We start from the raw sequence: 8,417 nt of genomic DNA on the forward strand, positions 1-8,417 counted from the left end.
CAACCAAGAGTGGCTTGGAGCCATTAGCAAAGTGTTGCTTACCTTGGGAGATTGAGTGCTAAGACAAGCCAAAGCATGCTTATCCACTCTTTGTTTCCTTGGATCTTGGAATCGACTTATTTTCACAAAAAATAGGGACAATTATATGTGTAAATAAGACGTTAAATAAGTTTGAAATATGCATGAATTAAATTCAATCTTATTTAAGTATTATGAATGGTTTTTCATTAAAATTCTTTCAATTGTAGAATCATGTCTTTAACTATCGACAACAATCTAATTATCCCAGATCTTCCCGAGAAGCTACCATTTAGCTTGAATTTGGTGAACTTCAAGGAATGGGAGGAAGAACTACGTATGACCCTCCGCGATTTCTACCTAGAGCACATCTTGGACACACCCATCCCGAGTTTCTACTCAAAAGGGGTTATGAGCGATGAGGCTCATGAGGAGTGGAGTTATGATTACAAAAGAGTCTCGCGACTCATGGCAAACTCTATCCCGGAACAGTGGAAGAAGAAATTCTCCAACTACCTTCCGGATGTACTCCTCAAGGCTCTAGAAGATGTGGCCAATCTGAGGGTCACAAAGAGCGATAGGGGCAACTATGATGGACTTGTGGAGGAAGTGACTAGGTCACTGTCTAACATGAGGATCAAGCCACCGCAAGATGGTTGTCTCAGCAAAGAGAGGCAAGAAGTATGGGCTAGGGTCTATAGTGCAAGACTTAGACCTGGGATGCCGCTTCAAGCCCATGTGCAAAAGCTGACAAGGTTATTTAACCATTTGGAACTGATTGGTAGGCCGGTGGAGGATGAGCAAGCGGCTCATATGCTTTTAAGCTCACTCCACTCGGGGTACATTGCAATTATGATGCAACTTGCCAACAATCGGGATAAACTATCCTACAAGGAAGTTGTCCAAGAGCTCCAGAAAACCTATTCTTAGAACGCGGCTAAGGTTACTTTAACGCCTAAGAAGAAGGATTTAAAGAACAAGGCTAAGATGCGCTACTTCTATTGTAGTAAGCAAGGTCACTACAAAAGAGAATGTAGCGAGTATTTGGAAGATGAGGCAAGAGGAAAAGCAGCCTCAATCTCAGGTATCATCTTAACACTTGAATACAAGCAATTTATAAGGTATTAGATACCGGAAAATTGACTCACTTTATGCTCCTGTTTCAGGAACAAAGTGAGCAGTGCTTTTTCAAGTGGACATGAGTACACAAGTGGAAGATGAAGATAATCTATCCAAAGAAAGCTTGTAATCTCATGTGTTTTGTCTAAATTCTAAAACTTGTTGAGTTTTATCTACCATACTTTGATCTCATGACGTTGGACGTCATTTTAACCTTGATCAAATTTTGTTTCATGTCTTGGAAATGACACTTTTGTGTGTTTGCACAAAATCATTTCTTATGATACCAAAAGAGCTAAGACCATGGAGTCAAATCAAACTTACTTGTGGCATTGTCGTCTTGGCCACATTAACATCAAACACATCAAGAATCTTCTACAAGAAGGCGTTCTTAACTCTTTCGATTTAGAATCTTTTCAGAATTGCGAAGGATGTTTATTAGGCAAGATGATAAAGCATCCATTCTCCAAATTGGGAGAAAGGGCTGGTGACTTATTGGGCCTAATACATACCGATGTATGTGGACCAATGAACTCCGCCACAAGAAATGGACATCGATATTTCATCACCTTCACAGACGATTATAGTAGATATGGCTATGTCTACCTCATGTCGCATAAATCTGAATCGTTTGATAAGTTCAAAGAATTTCAGAGTGAAGTGGAAAATCAGCTTGGCAGGAAAATCAAAGCCCTTTGATCGGATCGAGGTGGTGAATACTTGAGCTAAGAATTCGATGACCATCTGAAAGATCATGGCATACTTTCATAACTAACACCTCCGGGAACTCCATAATGGAACGGAGTATCCGAACGGAGAAGTCGAACCTTATTAGACATGGTACGATCAACCATGGGTCTTAGTGATCTTCCTATCTCTTTGTGGGGACACACACTTTTAACTACGGCACTAACACTGAACTGTGCTCCATCGAAAGCTGTTGAAAAAACTCCATAAGAGTTATGGACAAAGAAACCTCTTAGGTTGTCTTTTCTATAGATTTGGGGATGCGAATCATATGTCAAGAAATTGATTTCTGACAAACTTCATCCCAAATCTGATAAGGTTTACTTTGTGGGCTATCCAAAAGAAACCAAAGGGTAATACTTCTACAACAAATCGGAGAACAAAGTGTTTGTTGCTCGCGATGGTGTCTTTTTGGAGAAGGAACACCTTTCCAAAATGACAAGTGGGAGGAAAATCGAACTCGACGAAGTTCGTGAAGATGAGAAACAAAATCAGAATGATAGTTAAAGTGCTCAAACAAAATCTATTGACAAAACTCAAAGTGATCAAAATATGCAAAGTGGAACCGACAATGCAAATGCTCAGTCTATTACCCTAAGTAGGTCTCAAAGGCCGAGATCTCAATCTGATAGATATCTTGGTTTAGTATTAACCGAGAATCAGGACATCCTGATCATGGATGGATATGAAACGACAACCTACAGGCAAGCGATGGCAAGCACCGACTCTGCTAAATGGCAAGAGGCCATGAGATCTGAAATGGATTCCATGTTTGAAAATCAATTCTGGGACTTGGTTGACTTACCCGAAGGTTACACACCTATCGGATGTAAGTGGATTTTCATGTTGAAAACCAACAAAGATGGAAATGTATTCATTTACAAAGCTAGATTTGTAGCAAAAGGTTATAAATAAGTTCATGATATTGATTACGATGAAACCTTTTCTCCAGTCCCAATGCTTAAATCCGTTCGGATCCTCCTAGCGATTGCTGCATATTACAACTATGAAATATGGCAGATGGATGTCAAAACCGCCTTCCTAAATGGTATTTTGGAAGAAACTGTGTATATGACACAGCCTGAAGGTTTTGTCGACCAAAACAACGCTGGAAAGGTATGCAAGCTTAAGAAGTCCATTTATGGTTTAAAGCAAGCAAGTAGAAGTTGGAATCTGAGATTCAATGAAGCCATCAGTAAGTTTGATTTTACGAAGAATGCAGATGAATCTTGTGTTTACAAGAAGGACAGTGGGAGTGACATCACCTTCCTAGTCTTATATGTCGATGACATATTACTCATTGGAAACATTATTCCATTATTAGAGTCTGTAAAGGCTTGGCTCGAAAAATGTTTTCAATGAAAGACTTGGGAGAGGCTCAGTACATACTAGGCATCAAGATCAATAGGGATAGATCGAAAAGGATGATAGGACTGAGTCAAAGTACTTATATTGATAAGGTACTAACTAGATTCGGCATGGAAGGAGCCAAGAGAGGCCACCTACCCATGTCGCATGGCATAACCCTAAGGAAGAATTAGTGTCCAAACACACCTGATGAGCGAGAAAGGATGAATCAGATTCCATATGCTTTGCTAATTGGATCGATCATGTATGCCATGATATGTACTAGGCCAGATGTGTCGTATGCCTTGAGCGCTACGAGCCGATACCAATCAGACCCAGGAGAGGCGCATTGGACTGCGGCCAAGAAATCCTAAAGTACCTGAAAAGGAACAAGGATAAATTTCTGGCCTATGGTGGCAGAGATGAATTAGTTGTTGAGGGTTATACCAACGTAAGCTTCCAGACAGAAAAAGACGACTTCAAGTCACAATCTGGGTACATATTATGTCTCAATGGAGGAGCGTTTAGTTGGAAGAGTGCTAAGCAAAGCACAACTGCAGATTCTACAATTGAAGCAGATTACTTGGCAGCATCTGAGGCAGCTAAGGAGGCAGGTTGGATTCGCAAGTTCATTGGTGAACTTGGTGTTATATCCTCCATCGAGGGACCAATAGACTTCTATTATGACAACAATGGAGCTATTGCTCAGGCTAGAGAGCCAAGAGAACATCAGAAGGTCAAACATGTCAAGCGGCGGTTTCACATGATTCGGGAATGGAAATCAGAAGGTGAAATCAGAATTTGTAAAGTTGGAACGGATGACAATGTAGCCGATCCACTGACTTAACCTTTGCCTCAAGTGAAGAACAACAAGCACGTTGAGGCAATGGGAATCAGGCACATCGGAGATTGGCTTTGATTTCCTTATTTTAGTGTTTTAATTAATTTTGGACAATTTTAATTTAAAGCACTATGATGAACAATTTAGTTTTGGAGTAATTAAATTTTTCATGCGATTTAAATCACTCCATTGGCTATTTAATTGTGGTTTAGAATTATATAATGAGTCCATTCGATTCTTGGAATATTCAAAATAGGGTATCAAGACCAGTCTTGGTAAGGAAACAGCTATTAAGTGAACATTGAATATTATAATCGAAAATTATCCCTAATCAAGGTCATTTAAACGATGGACGATTAATGACCATTTAAGATTAGTGTGTAGTTTGATTTATAGCACCGATTCTTGTGCTACGAGGACATGATTGTCATGAATCATTTGCACAGGTATCGGTTTAGAACCATACTGGATCGACCTATGAGAGTACTTTAAGAAATTAAAAATCGTCATATGTATACTTCTCATTATTGCTATCGAAACCTTTTTCCTCGACCATGAGTATTGTGAGCTTTCTTGTTTGAGTACTAGTCCGCTTTGATGATTGTCAAACGTCTGCCATAACAGGGGATTATAACGGCATCACTAGGGCGGCTAGGTCCTCTCAGTAAGAGAAGCTACATTACAAGACTGGAAATGTCCTCCTATTAAATACAGGGAAGATGTCTTTGTTGTTTACAAGGGCTCTGGTAGAGCGAGATTGTAAAAATGCATGGTCGTGCTCGGATGGATTTTAGAAATCATCTGTTTATTGACAGTCGAACTCGCAATCGAGAAACACTTTTGGACGTAATAAGGATGACAAATTAATATTACCATATAGTTCATGAAGAGGCATTAAGTGACATAGGAAAAGGGCTACACACTAAGAGCACACTAGTCCGGAAGGACAAGTGGGAGATTGAAAGGAAGAGTGTCCTTCGAACAAGTGTATTATTCCGATAGGGGGTTTGGAATTATTAGAAAGCTAATTTTTCAGTAAGGTCAAATGATCGGAATGCCTGGGTGGAGGCCGCTTTCGATCAGTAATATTAATGCATAATTAATATTGCAGCTTAATCTTGACTGACCCCTTCGGGTCACACCCAAGCAACTAACGAGCCGAAGCGACGAATTAATTAGGAATTAATTAATAAGTCGACCGAGTAATTAATATTTAGACGTCGGAAATTCGAGCCTGGAGCGTCGAAACTGAGCGTCGGAAGTTGAGTCGAAAATAGAAAAAGACGAGACGTGAAAATAATAATAAATCAACAAAGACTACAATACCCCTAGCATCGGAATGCCCAAAGTAAATCGAGTGCTAGGGGCATATAGCCTAGCATGGTGGCTAGCATGCGCACCAAGCCGAGCCTAGGCTGGCTGGTGCGTGCTAGCGCACCAATGCTAGCATCGCATTGCTGGGCGCTACCTTGTGCGTGCATTGGCTAGCAGCCATGCCGCAGCAGCAAGCCGCAACAGCTAGCACGCTAGGCGCGCCAGCCCGCAGCAGCTAGTAGCAGTATGGATGGGCCATTGCGTGCTGCCTAGCAAGCTGGGCCTCGGACTAGCAGCCCGCAAGCAATGCGTGGCTTGCTGGCCAAAGCATGGACATCAACGCAAGGCAGCCCACCTTGGGTGCCTTGATGCCTAAGTGTGGGTGCCATGAGTTACAAGGTGAGGTGTTGTGTTAGTCGGTTTTGGGAGAAAGAGTGGGGAGCAAGTTTGGTCACCCCCCCCCCCTCCAAATGGTCCTCACCTAACCTCTCATATGAGCTTGCTACTTGTTGATTTATTACTAGTTTAATTATCAATTTTATTTTAGCTTTAAAATAAAATGGGAAAATCAAATTCTCCCACATTGATGGGAGGGCTTTTCACACTCATGATTTTCCCTATAAATACCCAAGTTAGGGTATTGGAAAAATCACTTGAGTAAGAGTTGAAAAAGGCATCACTAGTAGTGAAAACCTTTGAGTTCAAGAGTTGAAAAAGGCATCACCATTGTGAAAACCTTTGAACTCAATTACTCGGGTTTTGGTCGGGCCTTGTTAACTCCAAGGCATTGGACCTAGTCGGTGTTTGAGTTGTGGGTGGACATCCGTTGGAGGTCACCATATTTTCGAGGCTAGCTTTCGAAGTAAGAGCCCCTCGAGGTCAGGCGAAGCAGGCGTCAAAGGTATAATTATTATCTTAATCTTGTCATTAATTTAATTATGTTTATGGTTTTATTTATTGCGAGTGCGCTCTTGGTTTTGGGTTTGTTTCCGCGGTGAGTCGGACTCACCAAACCCCAACACTTCTAATAGCTGCACTAACATTGAATCGTGCTCCATCAAAAGATGTAGAAAGACTGCATATGAGCTATGGACGAAGAAACCTCCTAGGTTGTCCTTTTTAAAGATATGGGGATGTAAAGCATACGTCAAGAAATTAATTTCTGACAAACATCACCCCAAATCTAACAAGGTTTTCTTTGTGGGCTACCCAAAAGAATCTAAAGGGTATTACTTCTACAATAAATCCGAGAATAAAGTGTTTGTTGCTCAAGATGGTGTCTTTTTGGAGAAGGAACACCTTTCCAAAATGACAAGTGGGAGGAAAATTGAACTCGCCGAAGCTCGAGAGGACAAGCAACAAAATCAGATTAACAGTCAAAGTGCTCAAACAGCATCTGTTGACACTGGTCAAAATGTGCAAAGTTAAACCAACAATGCAAATGCTCAGTCTGATACCCTGCATTGGTCACAGAGGCCGAGGTGAGGTCTCAACCTGAGAGGTATCTTAGTATTGTATTAACCGAGAACCAGGACAAACCGGCAACCTACAAGCAAGCGATGGCGAGCACCGACTCTGCTGACAGGCTAAAGTCGTATCACCTAATCAAAAAAATAATTACCTAAGTCCACTAGCTTATGCAGATAGGGAAGTAGGGTCGAATCCACGGGGAAACAAGTCTTTCTACTCCTAATTAATTATTATAATCTAAATTATTAAAGTAACCAATATTTGTTGTGATTATAAACTATACTACGAAGATTATGAGTAAGGAGAATAATTAAGGAAGAAATCAATAATAATAAAGCCTAGGGCATAGGTTCACTGATAAACAATATTCCAAGGTAAAACACAATAATCAATCATCAATGCATTAATTAATCAGATCATAAAGGGCTTCCGCTACGTATTACAATCACAGAATTAATTTACCGGTATTAAATCTCATCTCTCGAATCTCGACCTAACCATTTATAAATTAATCTGCCTATTGAAACTAAACCTAAACATCAATTCTCATCTCTCAAATCTCGAATCAATATTGCTAAACTCATACAATTAAACCTGGCCAAATCTAATTGCATAGCATTAAAACAATCAATAGGAAATCAATTAAGCATTAATAATCAACAATCATAAAATTACCCTTTCATATTGTTTATCAGATCCCCAAAAACCCTAGAAGGAAAACTACTCAGACATAATTAAAACTAAGCAAAACATAATATTTAAACAAGACATGAAAGAAAAATAGAATGAATAAAATACTAAGATTAATTAAGAGAGAAATCGTACCAAGGCGGCGGAATTACAATAGAGTTGAGGAACAAGAAAGAAAATAAAGTCTAGAGAGAGAAAGTTGAGTAGAGAGAAGGAAGAGAATAAAAACTAGAGTAAGAATAATGAAGAAGACTCCTAATCTTGCCTAATAATAACACATTAATACTAAGCAAGACAATCACCGCTAAACAAAACAAATCGGAAATCAAAACTCCCTAATTCTACACGCGCCCGGTCGGGTAAGGGCTCGCCCGACCGGGCCCGCCTTTTTTCCCTCTTCAAATGCTTCCTCGCGCCCGGCCGGGCAGTGGCTCGCCCGACCGGGCCCGCCTCCTTCCCTCAGATGTCTTCTCGCGCCCGGTCGGGCGCGAGCTCCGGGCGCGGGACCCTTCATGGTACTACTCCGCTCCGCCCGGCCGGGCGCGCCTTCGGGCGGTGCTCTGGTGGTCCGGGCGAGGCTCCTTGGGCCTCGAGGCTCTTCCTTGGGCTCTCCAACTTGGCCCAAACGCCTCATATCTCCAAAACTGAGCCCTTAGTCACCGATTTGCTACCTCCAATCGGTCTTGGGCTATCGAACGTGGTCGCGGTCTTTCAATACTTGTAGATGCTCCTCGAAAAACCCGGGAAAATGCTCCAAGTACGCAAATTCCTACAAAACTCAAGCAAAACTACCAAAGCATTGGAAAACACAAATTAGTAATAAAAGTGGCTCGTAGGAGCCAAAAACACTACTAATTACGACCAAGGGACG

This window comes from Chenopodium album, chromosome 17 (assembly GCF_948465745.1).
Source record: "Chenopodium album chromosome 17, dcCheAlbu1.1, whole genome shotgun sequence".
Lineage (NCBI taxonomy): Eukaryota > Viridiplantae > Streptophyta > Magnoliopsida > Caryophyllales > Amaranthaceae > Chenopodium > Chenopodium album.